The following is a 16236-nucleotide window of genomic DNA, read 5'->3' as shown; positions in this document are numbered from 1 at the left end:
TTTTAATAGTTCATGAGCAAAATATTTCTAAGGACAAATTGTTTCTAATCATTGTAACTTGTTTGTACATGATTTAAAGTTCTTATGTGAAAATATATTTATGCAATGCAATCCGTCAAATCCGATTCGATGGTTTGGAAAAGTATATTGAACTTGAAGTTTTTTTTTTTTTTTTAAGAGATGCTCTAAATTCAGATTTTCTGAAAATTACAACAAATGAAAATAATAATAAAAGAATTATTATTGCATGGGTAAACAAAATATAAGATTAAAGTTGATTCATAGCTTGCTAATTAAAATAAAGAGAACTATAAAAAATCATGTTGAATAAACACAACAAACTATAAATCAAGTAAATAAATCAATAAGAGAAAAATGCACAATTATTGAATTATTTGCATAATAATAAAAATAAAGGAAACCAAGTGGAATATAAGAAAATATATAAAGAAAAATATCAAGTGAGAGAAACTCACTTTTTCTTAAAAAGAAGTCTTTTCTTTTTCTTTTCTTTTCTTCCTCTCTCTTCCTTTTTCTCTCTCCTCTTTTCTTTCTTCCTTTTTCTCTCTCTTCTCTCTCTCCCTCTCTTTCCAACGTGAATGTCCAGCAATACCTTTTTTTTCTCTCTCTCTCTCCTCTCTTTCTCTCTCTCTCCTCACGTCACAGCACCTCACCTCACCTCACGTTTCACCACCTACCACCCTACTCCTATTTATAGTGATTTATTTCACTGGCTATTAAACACGTGGGGGAGAAGGCAACGGTTGTTGCTTCGGTTTTCATCTCATTTGGTCACGTTTTTTTTTTTTTTTTCTTTTAGATTTAAATAACGTGCACCATTAATATCATGTAATGTGTCATGCATGCCACGTGTGTGGCACATGTGTCACATGTGTGTGGTCCATGTATGTGATGTATATGATGCATGTATGCCACATGTGAAAGGTATGTGTGCATGATGTGTTTGGTGCATGTGTGTGGTTGGGATGTATTTGATGGTACATGGATGATGTAGATGGATGGATGGATTAGTGTATAATAGATGGACGGATAGATGTATGGGTAGATGGATGGATAAATGTACGGCTAGATGAGATCGGGGAATGGACTTTGTTATGTACCTGTGGATTATTGGTGAGATGGACGGTCAGTTTAGATGGATGGTAGATGGATGGATAAGTATTCTGATGATTTCAGCATATGGACGGTTTGATGGTTGTATTGTTGGATGGATGGTTAAATATATGGTTGGATTTATTAGTTAACGAACAGTTGGATTGGATATGTCCAAATTAATGGTTGAGATTGAACCAATTGATCTTGTAGATCGACGGTCATATCAGGCTAATTGGGTACATTGGTCAATGGTTAAAATTTGATGGTCAAGATTTATTTGGGTTATTACAACCGCAATCCAGGAACTTCGTGATACGGATAATATGACGGTAGAAGAACTAGTTGGTTCTTTACAAACCTATGAGTTAAACTTTAAAGCTCCTAAAAGTACATCCATTGCTCTCGAATCTTCTAAAGTTATTTCTCAAGAAAACTCGGATTTAGAAAATTTTGAAGACGATATGGCTCTTTTAGCAAAGAAATTTTACAAGATTTTCAAAAGCAAGAAAAGGGTAGATTTTCAAAAATCAAATGATAAGAAAATATCTAAACCTAGATCTAAAAGTTGGAAGTCTTTGAAAGATAGTCAATGTTACAACTGCCAAGAGTATGGGCACTTAGCAAACAAATGTCCTAAAAAGGACAAAACAAAAAGAAAGGGTATGTTGGCTACTTGGGATGAATCATCTGATTCTGAAGCTTCTTTTGAATCAGAAGATTCTGAGAGCGAGTCGGGCAGTGAAGTTAAAGCCCTTATGACTTTAGCCAAATTCACTTTTTCAGATCATAATGATTCGACTAGCAAAGAAAATCTGAATAGTGATTATGAAAATGAAGATGATCTTCAAGATGCTTACAATGCCCTATACAAGGAAAGTTGTAAAATTGCTGTTAAACTTAAACTTCAAAAAGAAAGGTTTTAAACTCAATGAATGTTTTGAATCAATTGTTTTAGAAAAATTCTAAATTTCAGATTGTTTTGAAAAATCAAAATGCGATTTAGAATTCAAAACCTCGCTGATTGAAAATTTGAAATCTGAAAATGAGATACTTAAAAATGAAGTATCTTCTCTTCTGAGTTTAAAGGATACATGGAGGTATGCCCAAGGAGATCCAAAGTTAGAAAAACTATTATCTGAATCAAGAAAAAGTGGCGATCGATCCGGATTGGGCTATGATAAGAATACAACTCCTAATCAAAAGTATACTCCTCCCAAGTTTGTGAAAGGAGAGTCCTCAAACTCAAAAGGGAAAAGTACATATCAAAGTCTTCTAAAAATACAAAAACTTTTCAAAAACTTAAAAGTAGCCATGTTAACTTTAAAAATCAGAACCAAAACCCTCTTGCTGAAAAGATAGTAGATTTATTCAAGGAGCTCTTAAAATCTAACTCAGTAGGTCTTTCTTACAACATTAGTCAGAAGAAAACCAACTATACTCTTAAACCCAAAACAGTTCTGAAATGGGTTCCTAAAGTTGGTTGCTCACACCGCTTTCAAAGCTACAAATCATTCAAAGTGGTACCTAGACAGTGGATGCTCAAGGCATATGACTGGTGATAAAGGTTTATTCACCGATCTCAAAGACATGACTAATGGTTCAGTCACATTTGGTGATGGCAACAATTGCAAGATTATGGGCCAAGGTACTGTTAAACTCTATAACCTTCCTTTGTTTAAAAATATTTTATATGTTGAAGGTCTAAACATAACTTGCTTAGCATATCTCAAATATACGACAATGACCATAGTGTACAGTTTTCTAACCGAAGCTGTGAGATTCTAAACAACAAGGGTTCAGTAATACTAACTGAACGTAGAACGTCTGAAAACTGCTATATTGTTAGCGAATCCAGCTCATCTAATCAATCGTGTTACATGGTCCATACAGACGAGACTGACTTATGGCACAAACGTCTTGGACATGTACACTACCGAAATCTATATAGATTGAGCAACCGGGAACTTATAAGAGGTTTACCCAGACTACAAAAATTAGATAAAATATGTGGTAAATGCCAGATTGGCAAACAAATAAGGAACTCACACAAAAAGGTGAATTCCAATACCACATCAAGACCACTCGAGCTTCTCCATATGGATCTAGTAGGACCTACCAGGACGGAAAGTTGAGGTGGCAAAAGATATATTTTGGTAATAGTAGATGACTTTACCAGATATACATGGGTTGTCTTCTTAAGGGACAAATCAAAAACCCTTGAAGAAGTTAAAAAAGTTCTCAAAAGGCTTCGTACCTCCAGGGTGGATTGTGAATTTAGTGCGGTGTGCCTCGTCCATAATTTCCTTCTTTAATTCAGCCACATTTGGTATACATAATCTTCCTTGGAACCTTAATCCACCATCAGTACCAACTTTCCATTCTGACTTACCACCTTTTTCAGCTTCTATTACCTTAGCTTGTATCCATGAATCTTGTTGTTGAGCTTCTATAACCTTACTAATTAAGGAAGGTTGAGCGGCTAGGTTCAAGAGACGAGCTACAGACGTTTGCGGATTCAGTTGGATGTCAAAATCCTTCACTGTATCTAACATTTTCCATCGCTGAATCATGAGGTGAGCGATTACTCCGTGTGGCTTACGACTTAAGGCATCTGCTACTACATTGGCTTTACCTGGATGATATTGAAGGGTGAAGTCATAGTCCTTCAAGAATTCCATCCACCGATGCTGCCTCATATTTAATTCTTTCTGAGAGAAAAGATACTTCAGACTCTTATGGTCTGAAAATAGCTCAAACTTCTCCCCATATAGATAATGCCTCCATACTTTGAGAGCGAAAACCACGGCTGCCAACTCCAAGTCATGAGTAGGAAATAGCTCGAACTTCTCCCCATATAGGCGTAAGCTACAACCTTACCTTGTTGCATAAGGACGCAACCTAAACCTCTATATGAAGCATCACTGAAGATTACAAACTTTTCACCACTCGAAGGAATGGTGAGGACAGGCGCTGTCGTCAACCTAATTTTTAACTCTGAAAATGCCTGATCACAAGTATCATCCCAAATGAATTTTACACCCTTCCTGGTCAATTGAGTTAACGGTGCCGCAATTCGAGAGAAGTCTTTGATAAATCTTCGATAATACCCTGCTAAACCAAGAAAACTACGTATTTCGGTCACACTCGTGGGCTGTTCCCACTTTAATACTGCTTCTACCTTTGATGGGTCTACTGATACACCCTTCTTCGAAACTACATGGCCCAAAAATTTCACTTCCTCCTTCCAAAAGTCACACTTTTCAAATTTAGCATATAATCGGTGTTCCTGCAGGGTTTGAAGAGTGACTCTAAGATGTTGCTCATGTTCTTCCTGGGTCTTTGAATATATAAGAATATCATCTATGAATACTATGACAAAACAATCTAGGTGTGGCTTAAATACTCTGTTCATCAGGTCTATAAATACTGCTGGTGCATTTGTTAGTCCAAACGGCATCACGAGAAACTCGTAGTGGCCATAACCAGTCCTAAAGGCCGTCTTTGGTATGTCTACTTCTTTAATTCTAAGCTGGTGATATCCTGACCGCAAATCTTATTTGGAAAAAAACTTGACTTCTTTCAACTGATCGAAAAGATCATCTATCCTAGGAAGTGGGTATTTGTTTTTAATGGTAACCTTGTTTAGTTGGCGATAATCAATACATAACCTCATCGAGCCATCTTTCTTCCTTACAAATAAGACTGGTGCACCCCACGGTGATGTACTCGGCCGAATGAAACCCTGCTCCAATAACTTTTGAATCTGCTCCTTCAGTTCCTTCAACTCTACTGGTGCCATACGGTACGGTGTCATGGAGATTGGAGAGACTCCGGGCATAAGATCTATACCAAATTCGATCTCCCTTCTTGGAGGCAACCCTGGTATGTCTTGAAATACATTGGAAAACTCACATACGATTGGAATTTGATCGATACCTACTTCATGTGGTTCTTCCTCCAAAAGTGCTAAGAAATCGCATAACGGTCCATTCTTTTGCTTTCCAAGAAACTGGAGTCTCGGTCGCCCAGGAATAGAGAATGCCACGGTCTTCTCAAAACAATCCAAATTTGCATGGAACGAAGCTAACCAATCCATTCCCAGAATAACATCGAACTCTTGCATGTCTAATACGATAAGGTCGGCTAACAATACGGAATCTCCAACCATGACAGGGCAAGATCTACATATCTGATTTAACACTACGGAGCTTCCTATTGGTGTAGCAATTACTAAATTCTTATCTAGGAGTTCAGGAGATAAACCCAATGTATGCATGAAAAGAGTCGAAATAAAAGAATGTGTAGCTCCTGAATCAAATAAAACTTGAGCGGACGAGGAATAGATAATTATGGTACCTTCCACCACTGCTCCATTAGCATTTGCGTCTGATGGTACTATAGTAAACACACGACCCTGGGCTGGTTGTCGAGAAGCCTGACCTTCCTGCCTCGGCTGATAGTGTTGTTGTTGTGGGCGTTGCTGCTGCTGAGGGGGTCTTTGTTGCGAATTTCTCTGATACTGTTCTGGTACTTGATGATATGGGGGTCTCTGGTACTGCGGTTGATGTGCTTGAAACTGTGGCTGAGGTCTCGGGTGCATCTGAGGGAGCGCCTGATAATGTGGTTGCTGAGGTGGTTGTTTACAAAAACGCGCAGAGTGACCCTCTATTCCGCAGTTATAACATTTACCCGTAAATCGGTTCATTGGCTGAGTAGGAGTTGAGGTACTTGTTACCATCGTCTTTAGTTTCTTAGAAGCATCACCCTGTGTTTGAGATGTATTCGATGCAGCCCTAGCATTGCTCTTCGCTTCTCTCTTTTGGTTACGACTTTTCCAGAATTCTTCGTTGTCTCGCTCTATCATTAGAGCCCGTTCTACTACATCGGCATACAATCTAAGCTTAAGTGGAGTCAACTTGTTACGAATTGACCCTCTCAGACCTCGTTCAAACTTCTTAGCTTTGCGAGCTTCATCCTGAATCATAAATGGGGCAAAACGGGAAAATTCAGTAAATTTAGACTCATACTGGCCTACAGTCATCTCTCCCTGTTCTAAGCTTATGAATTCCTCTGCTTTTTGCTCCTGTACACACTCAGGAAAGTATTTCTCATTGAATTTCTCACAGAACATATCCCATGTCCATGCAGTATCTTCTTCAATTGTTCTAGCAATTGTCTCCCACCAGTGGTCGGCCTCTCTCTCTAACATGAAAACCGCAAGTGTAACCTTCTGCTCCTCATCACATCCTAAAACAGTGAATATCTTCTCTATTTGCTTTTTTCACTTTTCTGCCTCCATAGGGTCCGATAAACCCTCAAAAGTAGGCGGCTTCAATCTCTTAAATTTCTCTATTAAGCCCCCAATGCCATCCTGCACAACTTGGGCGGCTCCTCTATTATCACGACGAATGTGTTGTCCAAGAATGGTTGCCATGTCACCTAAAGCACGAAAGACCCCATCCAGTGATTGGCCACTTTCGGTGGTCCCCGGTGTGGCTGCCACAGGACTAGCTCGACCTCTACCTCTATTTTCACGCCGGCTCCCAGACATGTTCTAAATCAAACAATAAGCTTTAGATATCACATAAGGATGGATCACTAAAAGACAATACTACAAGTTAAGTTTTGATCACAACAACACTCGTAGGGGATATATCCTAATTTTCAAAGTGACTAAGTTTTCAAGTAAAACCCTAGGTCCTCAATGATTCTAAACTTGAGCTCTGATACCAATCTATCACGCCCCGAAATCCGGTACCCGATTCCATACCCGCAGGCATGATTAATGTTTTGTATGTTTACACTTCATATTCCACGCATATATTGACAAAATAACCTCATTCATAAAATATAACAATCCAAAATTTTAATAATTAAACATTTATTTAAAGAAAAATGTCCATGTTCCAACTATTCAAGATTATCATCAAACACATATCATCGTAATGTTGTCATACTAAATGTTCATTACACTTATTTAGAAAATGGTAAAGAAACAAAATAAATAAAAGAAAATCTCTTTAAGCTCCTCCATGTGATCCTGATCCTGAAATTTTAAAATCCCAACAAAGTAAGCTGCGAAGCCTAGTGAGTAATCTCAACACAAGTTTCAAAATAATCTCATATAACATGAATAAAAGTATTAAAAGATACAATATCTATTTAGGTAAAACAACAAATGAGGAGATCTAATAAACACCAAATTTCAAGGTAAATTCAAAGAAACATGAATGAATGAAATCAACATATGATATACTCCATAATAAAGGTGTGGTTTATTCTTTTTAACACCAGGGCCAGTTTACACCGGTTGGCCAACACCCGCGCCAATACAACACCTAGCCTGGCAATGGGAACCTCTTGCATGACATGCTCACCCATCCAAAGGGCACTTGGTGAGGGACCCATTTGTACGTTAGCTGGTCAGACTACTACCCTACCGAACCTGGCAGTGGGAACCTTTTGCAATCCTGACATGCTCACCCACTCAATGGGTACGGTAGATGTTCCAAAAGGTACCAATTGGGTTTCTGGGACTTTCAACCCAAGGGTCTTGATCGCCCCACCTATTTACGCTTTAGGGATTTTCAACCCAGAGGACTTGATCGCCGCACCTATTTTCTGGTGTTCCAAAAACTGTTCGAAGTATATATAATTTTAATAGTTCATGAGCAAAATATTTCTAAGGACAAATTGTTTCTAATCATTGTAACTTGTTTGTACATGATTTAAAGTTCTTATGTGAAAATATATTTATGCAATGCAATCCGTCAAATCCGATTCGATGGTTTGGAAAAGTATATTGAACTTGAAGTTTTTTTTTTTTTAGGAGATGCTCTAAATTCAGATTTTCTGAAAATTACAACAAATGAAAATAATAATAAAAGAATTATTATTGCATGGGTAAACAAAATATAAGATTAAAGTTGATTCATAGCTTGCTAATTAAAATAAAGAGAACTATAAAAAATCATGTTGAATAAACACAACAAACTATAAATCAAGTAAATAAATCAATAAGAGAAAAATGCACAATTATTGAATTATTTGCATAATAATAAAAATAAAGGAAACCAAGTGGAATATAAGAAAATATATAAAGAAAAATATCAAGTGAGGGAAACTCACTTTTTCTTAAAAAGAAGTCTTTTCTTTTTCTTTTCTTTTCTTCCTCTCTCTTCCTTTTTCTCTCTCCTCTTTTCTTTCTTCCTTTTTCTCTCTCTTCTCTCTCTCCCTCTCTTTCCAACGTGAATGTCCAGCAATACCTTTTTTTTCTCTCTCTCTCTCCTCTCTTTCTCTCTCTCTCCTCACGTCACAGCACCTCACCTCACCTCACGTTTCACCACCTACCACCCTACTCCTATTTATAGTGATTTATTTCACTGGCTATTAAACACGTGGGGGAGAAGGCAACGGTTATGGCTTCGGTTTTCATCTCATTTGGTCACGTTTTTTTTTTCTTTTAGATTTAAATAACGTGCACCATTAATATCATGTAATGTGTCATGCATGCCACGTGTGTGGCACATGTGTCACATGTGTGTGGTCCATGTATGTGATGTATATGATGCATGTATGCCACATGTGAAAGGTATGTGTGCATGATGTGTTTGGTGCATGTGTGTGGTTGGGATGTATTTGATGGTACATGGATGATGTAGATGGATGGATGGATTAGTGTATAATAGATGGACGGATAGATGTATGGGTAGATGGATGGATAAATGTACGGCTAGATGAGATCGGGGAATGGACTTTGTTATGTACCTGTGGATTATTGGTGAGATGGACGGTCAGTTTAGATGGATGGTAGATGGATGGATAAGTATTCTGATGATTTCAGCATATGGACGGTTTGATGGTTGTATTGTTGGATGGATGGTTAAATATATGGTTGGATTTATTAGTTAACGAACAGTTGGATTGGATATGTCCAAATTAATGGTTGAGATTGAACCAATTGATCTTGTAGATCGACGGTCATATCAGGCTAATTGGGTACATTGGTCAATGGTTAAAATTTGACGGTCAAGATTTATTTGGGTTATTACAACCGCAATCCAGGAACTTCGTGATACGGATAATATGACGGTAGAAGAACTAGTTGGTTCTTTACAAACCTATGAGTTAAACTTTAAAGCTCCTAAAAGTACATCCATTGCTCTCGAATCTTCTAAAGTTATTTCTCAAGAAAACTCGGATTTAGAAAATTTTGAAGACGATATGGCTCTTTTAGCAAAGAAATTTTACAAGATTTTCAAAAGCAAGAAAAGGGTAGATTTTCAAAAATCAAATGATAAGAAAAGATCTAAACCTAGATCTAAAAGTTGGAAGTCTTTGAAAGATAGTCAATGTTACAACTGCCAAGAGTATGGGCACTTAGCAAGCAAATGTCCTAAAAAGGACAAAACAAAAAGAAAGGGTATGTTGGCTACTTGGGATGAATCATCTGATTCTGAAGCTTCTTTTGAATCAGAAGATTCTGAGACCGAGTCGGGCAGTGAAGTTAAAGCCCTTATGACTTTAGCCAAATTTACTTTTTCAGATCATAATGATTCGACTAGCAAAGAAAATCTGAATAGTGATTATGAAAATGAAGATGATCTTCAAGATGCTTACAATGCCCTATACAAGGAAAGTTGTAAAATTGCTGTCAAACTTAAACTTCAAAAAGAAAAGTTTTTAAACTCAATGAATGTTTTGAATCACTTGTTTTAGAAAAATTCCAAATTTCAGATTGTTTTGAAAAATCAAAATGCGATTTAGAATTCAAAACCTCGCTGATTGAAAATTTGAAATCTGAAAATGAGATACTTAAAAATGAAGTATCTTCTCTTCTGAGTTTAAAGGATACATGGAGGTATGCCCAAGGAGATCCAAAGTTAGAAAAACTATTATCTGAATCAAGAAAAAGTGGCGATCGATCCGGATTGGGCTATGATAAGAATACAACTCCTAATCAAAAGTATACTCCTCCCAAGTTTGTGAAAGGAGAGTCCTCAAACTCAAAAGGGAAAAGTACATATCAAAGTCTTCTAAAAATACAAAAACTTTTCAAAAACCTAAAAGCAGCCATGTTAACTTTAAAAATCAGAACCAAAACCCTCTTGCTGAAAAGATAGTAGATTTATTCAAGGAGCTCTTAAAATCTAACTCAGTAGGTCTTTCTTACAACATTAGTCAGAAGAAAACCAACTATACTCTTAAACCCAAAACAGTTCTGAAATGGGTTCCTAAAGTTGGTTGCTCACACCGCTTTCAAAGCTACAAATCATTCAAAGTGGTACCTAGACAGTGGATGCTCAAGGCATATGACTGGTGATAAAGGTTTATTCACCGATCTCAAAGACATGACTAATGGTTCAGTCACATTTGGTGATGGCAACAATTGCAAGATTATGGGCCAAGGTACTGTTAAACTCTATAACCTTCCTTTGTTTAAAAATATTTTATATGTTGAAGGTCTAAACATAACTTGCTTAGCATATCTCAAATATACGACAATGACCATAGTGTACAGTTTTCTAATCGAAGCTGTGAGATTCTAAACAACAAGGGTTCAGTAATACTAACTGAACGTAGAACGTCTGAAAACTGCTATATTGTTAGCGAATCCAGCTCATCTAATCAATCGTGTTACATGGTCCATACAGACGAGACTGACTTATGGCACAAACGTCTTGGACATGTACACTACCGAAATCTATATAGATTGAGCAACCGGGAACTTATAAGAGGTTTACCCAGACTACAAAAATTAGATAAAATATGTGGTAAATGCCAGATTGGCAAACAAATAAGGAACTCACACAAAAAGGTGAATTCCAATACCACATCAAGACCACTCGAGCTTCTCCATATGGATCTAGTAGGACCTACCAGGACGGAAAGTTGAGGTGGCAAAAGATATATTTTGGTAATAGTAGATGACTTTACCAGATATACATGGGTTGTCTTCTTAAGGGACAAATCAAAAACCCTTGAAGAAGTTAAAAAAGTTCTCATCATTAGAACCAAATGGATTTTCAAAAATAAGTCTGAAGAACTTGACAATTTAATTAGAAACAAGGCTAGGCTAGTGGTACAAGGTTACACTCAAATTGAAGGTATTGACTATGATGAAACCTCTACACCAGTAGCACGTCTTGAATCAATCAGACTCTTTATATCCATTGTGTGTTTTAGAAAGTTTAAGATTTACCAAATGAATGTGAAAAGTGCATTTTTAAATGACGATCTGCATGAGGAAGTTTATGTTGAACAACCAATGGGTTTTGAAGACCCTAAAAATGCTGATCATGTATATCGTCTTAAAAAGGCACTTTACGGTTTAAAACAAGCTCCTAGGGCATGGTACGAGAAACTAACAAAGTTTCTATTAAGCCATAATTTTCAAATGGGATGTGTTGATAAAACTTTGTTTATTAAAAAACATAAGGATCACATCTTATTAGTACAAATCTATGTTGATGATATCATTTATGGATCTACCTGTATTGACATGATTATTGAGTTTGCAGATTTGATGAAATCTCAGTTTGAAATGAGCTTGGTTGGGGAATTGAATTATTTCCTCGGGTTGTAAGTAAAACAAAAACTTGATGGAATGTTCATTTCTCAATCTAAATATGCTATGAATTTGATTAAGAGATTTGGATTTGAGAATGGTAAGAACTTTGATACTCCTATGAGTACAACCTTGAAACTCTTAAAAGATTCTGGAGGTAAATTTGTGGATCCGAAATTATATCGTAGTATGATTGGTAGTCTATTGTATTTAACTGCTAGTAGACCAGATATCGCTTTAAGTGTTGGTATTTGCGCTAGATATCAATCTGAACCTAAAGAGTCGCACTTGACTACTGTCAAGTGGGGTATCCACATGAAACTAGTGTTCAATTAGCTGGGTACTCGGATGCTGACTAGGCTGGTAATCTTGATGATCGAAAATCAACCAGTGGTGGTTGTTTTTATATCGAAAACTGTTTAGTTTCTTGGTTTAGCAAGAAACAAAGTTCTATATCACTTTTAACAGCTGAAGTTGAATATATCGCAGCTGGTAATGCGTGTACATAGCTTGTTTGGATAAAACGTATGCTAAATGATTATGGAATTAAACAGGATTCTATGTTATTATATTGTGATAATTCCAGTGCCATAAATATTTCAAAAAATCCAATTCAGCATTCTCGTACTAAGCACATTGACATTAGATTTCATTATATTCGGGAATTAGTAGAAGAAAAAGTTATATCTTTGGAATATATCCCTACCGAGAATCAACGTGCTAATATTTTGACTAAACCGCTCAACAAAAGCAGGTTTAACAAAATGAAATTTGATCTTGGTATGTGCATTTTAAAATGATTAATTATGCCTATTTGTATCATAGTGTATATATTTGCTAGTTTAGTTTTTAAATCTTGAAAAATATGCAAAAATCAGATTTTGTAGCCTGTACTCGACCAGTCGTGCTACGACCGGTCATGTATATCCACGACCAGTCGTGAATCACGTGGATTCACTTAAAATTTGGGGAAAACATCTTCTTCTTCATTTCAACTTCTCTCTCCAATGAGCCGACACACGACTAGTCGAACCCATCTTCCAAAATCTTCAAGGTTAGTGCTCCATTTGCATTTTACTTATAGATTTGTGTCTAGATTGCTTCCATTTCTCTCTTGGAGTTGTCTATTTCGAATTTAGTTGAGATTTGAGAATTTTCTTTTGAAAAATCTAATTTAAGAAAACCCATTTCTCAATCCTTTGCAACTCCCTATATTCTTGAAATCTTTGCTGCATATGGCTTCTAAAGGAAGAAAATCTACGTCCTGTAGTCCATTTTTTTCTTCCAGGTCAGCCCCTATCACTGAGCGTCATCTTAGGACTCCTGAGGACGATCCATCTTATGTTTGGGACATCCAATTACGTAATGTTATTATTGAGCATCCAGTTAATGTTAATCATGTTGCTCTTTTTGATATTTTTCCTATGCTCTAATCTGTAGGTTGGAATAACTTATTGCTTTAGGGTGGGCTTGCATACCGGTCCATTGCCCAATCCATGTTTGCATGCATATGTGCTTTTTCTCTGAAAAATTTAACTTTTTCTATCTCTACAAGAGAAGGGCCATTTGAAGTTGATCGACATTTGATTTCAGCCCTTATGGATATTTCAGTGAATGATGAGGGTATTCCTATCTATACTTTATATGATAAACCCTCTGTCGCTGAAAAACGTATGCTGACTAAGGACTTATGCAATTTGGATGTACAATGGACGCATAAAGGGAATGCGTTTCCCTCAAGGTATTTGTTACCCAAATACAGAATTCTTCACAAAATCTTTGTGTCTAATTTGTATCCTCGGTCGGATAACAAATCTGAATTGACGTCCTTCATGGTTCGTATTCTTCATTCAGTTGTTAAAGGTGTTAACATTTGTTTACCATCCTTGATTTGTCATTTCATCATTCAGTTTCATTTCCATCCTGGTCATAGTGACATTCCTTTTGGATATTTGATGACTGTGTTGGCTACACATATGTCTGTCGACATGCCAGTTGGAGAGGCCCCTATCCATCATTTGATTTTTAACAATTCCAATATCAATAAGATGAAACTAGATTACCTTCCTGGCCAAGGTGATGGTGTTGGCGATGCGGAAGCTGAACATGAGGAAGAAGCTGGTGATCTTCCTCCTGATGATATTAATATGGATGATATTTTTGAAGAGCTTGAGTCCAATTCTACAAATGATCTAGATTATGAGCCTTCTTCATTTGATGCACGTCTAAGTGCATTGGAAGATAAATTTGAGGTTCTAAATGATAAAATGGAAAACATGTCTATTGCCCATGATTTACAGTTCAACTATATTCGCAAATATCTTAGACGCTTGAACAAAAGCATGCATCAACTTGATCCTTCCATTCCTGCTCCTTCATCTGGGTCAGATCAGTATTTTTAAGTTTATTGGTTTGTAATAACTTTATTACTCCTAACTTGTTTTGAGTTTGTCACTCTCTTTAACTTAACTTAGTCTATGAATTATGTATGTTGCTTATGCTATGCTAGCTCTCATATTTCTCATTGATTATTTCTCCTCAGCCATCTATTTTGTGCTTCCTTTGTCCTATTGTGACAAAAAGGGGGAGTATGGATATGTTAAAGACATGTATATATGGATGTTGTCATGAGGAGGGAGTAGCATTGTTTTGTATGATGTTTTATGAGTATGTTACTCAGGGGGAGTATGTGCAGTGGTGTGCAGAGGTGGACTGAATATTGATTTACAAGTCTGCAGGATGCTGCTTATAATAACCGGTGCATGATTCTTTAATCAGATATTCTGTGTTATGAAACATATCTTGAAAGTGTGTTTTTTCACTAATTTGACAAAGGGGGAGATTGTAAGTGCCATAGTTTATAGCCCTGTGTGTTGTCAAATTTGTGGTGCCAAAGACACTACTATAAAGCTTGCATATATGAAGAACAATGCTCTATTCAAGATCAATTTCGATTAACAATCACTGTTCACAAGTCAAGACTCGAGAACGTAAGATTGTTATCAAGATCTCAAGATGCATTCAAGTTCTACCTCAAGATCTCAAGAAGCTTTCAAGTTTGAGCTCCATCAAGACTTCAAAGGTCACATGTTTCCTATGTTCAATGTCCTTACTTCACTCCTAAGGTATGACTGACCTTAGGTTGACCTTTAGAGTAGGTCATTTTGGATACATAATTCATATGTTTTCTATAAGTGAGTTTGATCTGTTCTAAGACTAGTCTTAGACTTTGTTCGACTAGTCCTAGCACTGCTTCGACGTGTCTAAGAAATTTTTGGATCAGTCGTAAGTTTGTTACAAAAATCAGAAATTTTCTGTTAGGCTTCGACTAGTCCTGGGGACTGTTCGACCAGTCGTAGGAACAGTGTCGACTGCATCTTCGATCTATCATAGAGCTACGACTCAATGTACAGCGCTGAAAATCGATCTGCTTCGACTAGTCGTGTGAATCTATGACCAGTCATAAGAGACCTACGACCAGTCGTAGACCACCTACGACCAATCGTAAAACTGCCAAATCTTATCGCGCTTGAATTTTTCAAATATCTGTTGGTTCTACGATCAGTCGTAGAGGTCCTTAAACCAGTCGAAGGTGTGATTTGCTCACCTATAAATAGAGCACGAATCTCAAAATAAAATATAAACTTTAAGCTAAATTAATTCAGTCTTTTGAGAGATAAGTCGGTGCTCCATATAAGCTAAGTGTGCATATTTAATATTCTCTTTCTTTAGCTTTCTTAATTGATTTTGTTTCTTGCATTCCAATCTAATCTAAAAAGAGGAATTGTTGTTTTCCTTTTTCTGGAATCAAAATTAATTAGAGCTAGCCCTTTTGTTTTAATTTAAAATCTATTAGAACCTGGAACCATTATAAAGTGAGTATTGGACATTGAACTTTGACATTCAAATCTCTACTCCGACTTGGTTCTTCTGGGCTGCTACAACAAAGGAGAAAATCAGGTATTTTACAATTTGTGTAATTTACATTGTTTGGTTTTGTTTGAGGTTAAGTTAGAAAAATCTCAAAGTTGTTGGTTATCTGAGGAGAGCCAGAAAACTCAAAAGTGAGGGTTATTGAATTATGTAAGCCCTTTGAAAAAGACACAATTGTGAAGGTTTTGGGTGAACCTGTGAAAACCTATTTGATAGTGAACGCTAATATCCTCTGTGTGAGGATATTAGGAGTGGAGTAGCATTCTGTGTGGTTGTTGTTTAACAGTTGGTGAACACACAGGCGAACCACTATAATTCTTTGTGTTGTGGATGTGTGATTTATATTTCCTATCTTTTATCATTCAAAATTGTGGAATGTATGTGTGGATGTGAATGTTGTAAATTTTGCATTTCAAGCACAGTGGGAAATGTTGTAATAATTTAGATTACATTACAACATTATATTTTTGCTATCTCTTTATTACGTTGTGCTTCTGTTTCTCTATTTGTTCTAGAAATAAGGTTGTCCTACCATAAACTTTGATTTTTGGTGTAAGGTTGTCCTTAGAACAATTTTTGTTTCTATTTCTCTATTTTAGGTTACTTTCCATTCCTATTCT

The sequence above is a fragment of the Magnolia sinica genome, chromosome 13 (genome assembly GCF_029962835.1).
Source record: "Magnolia sinica isolate HGM2019 chromosome 13, MsV1, whole genome shotgun sequence".
In the NCBI taxonomy this organism is placed as follows: domain Eukaryota; kingdom Viridiplantae; phylum Streptophyta; class Magnoliopsida; order Magnoliales; family Magnoliaceae; genus Magnolia; species Magnolia sinica.
The sequence above is the reverse complement of the archived record's forward strand: the minus strand, read 5'-3'. Positions refer to the sequence as shown.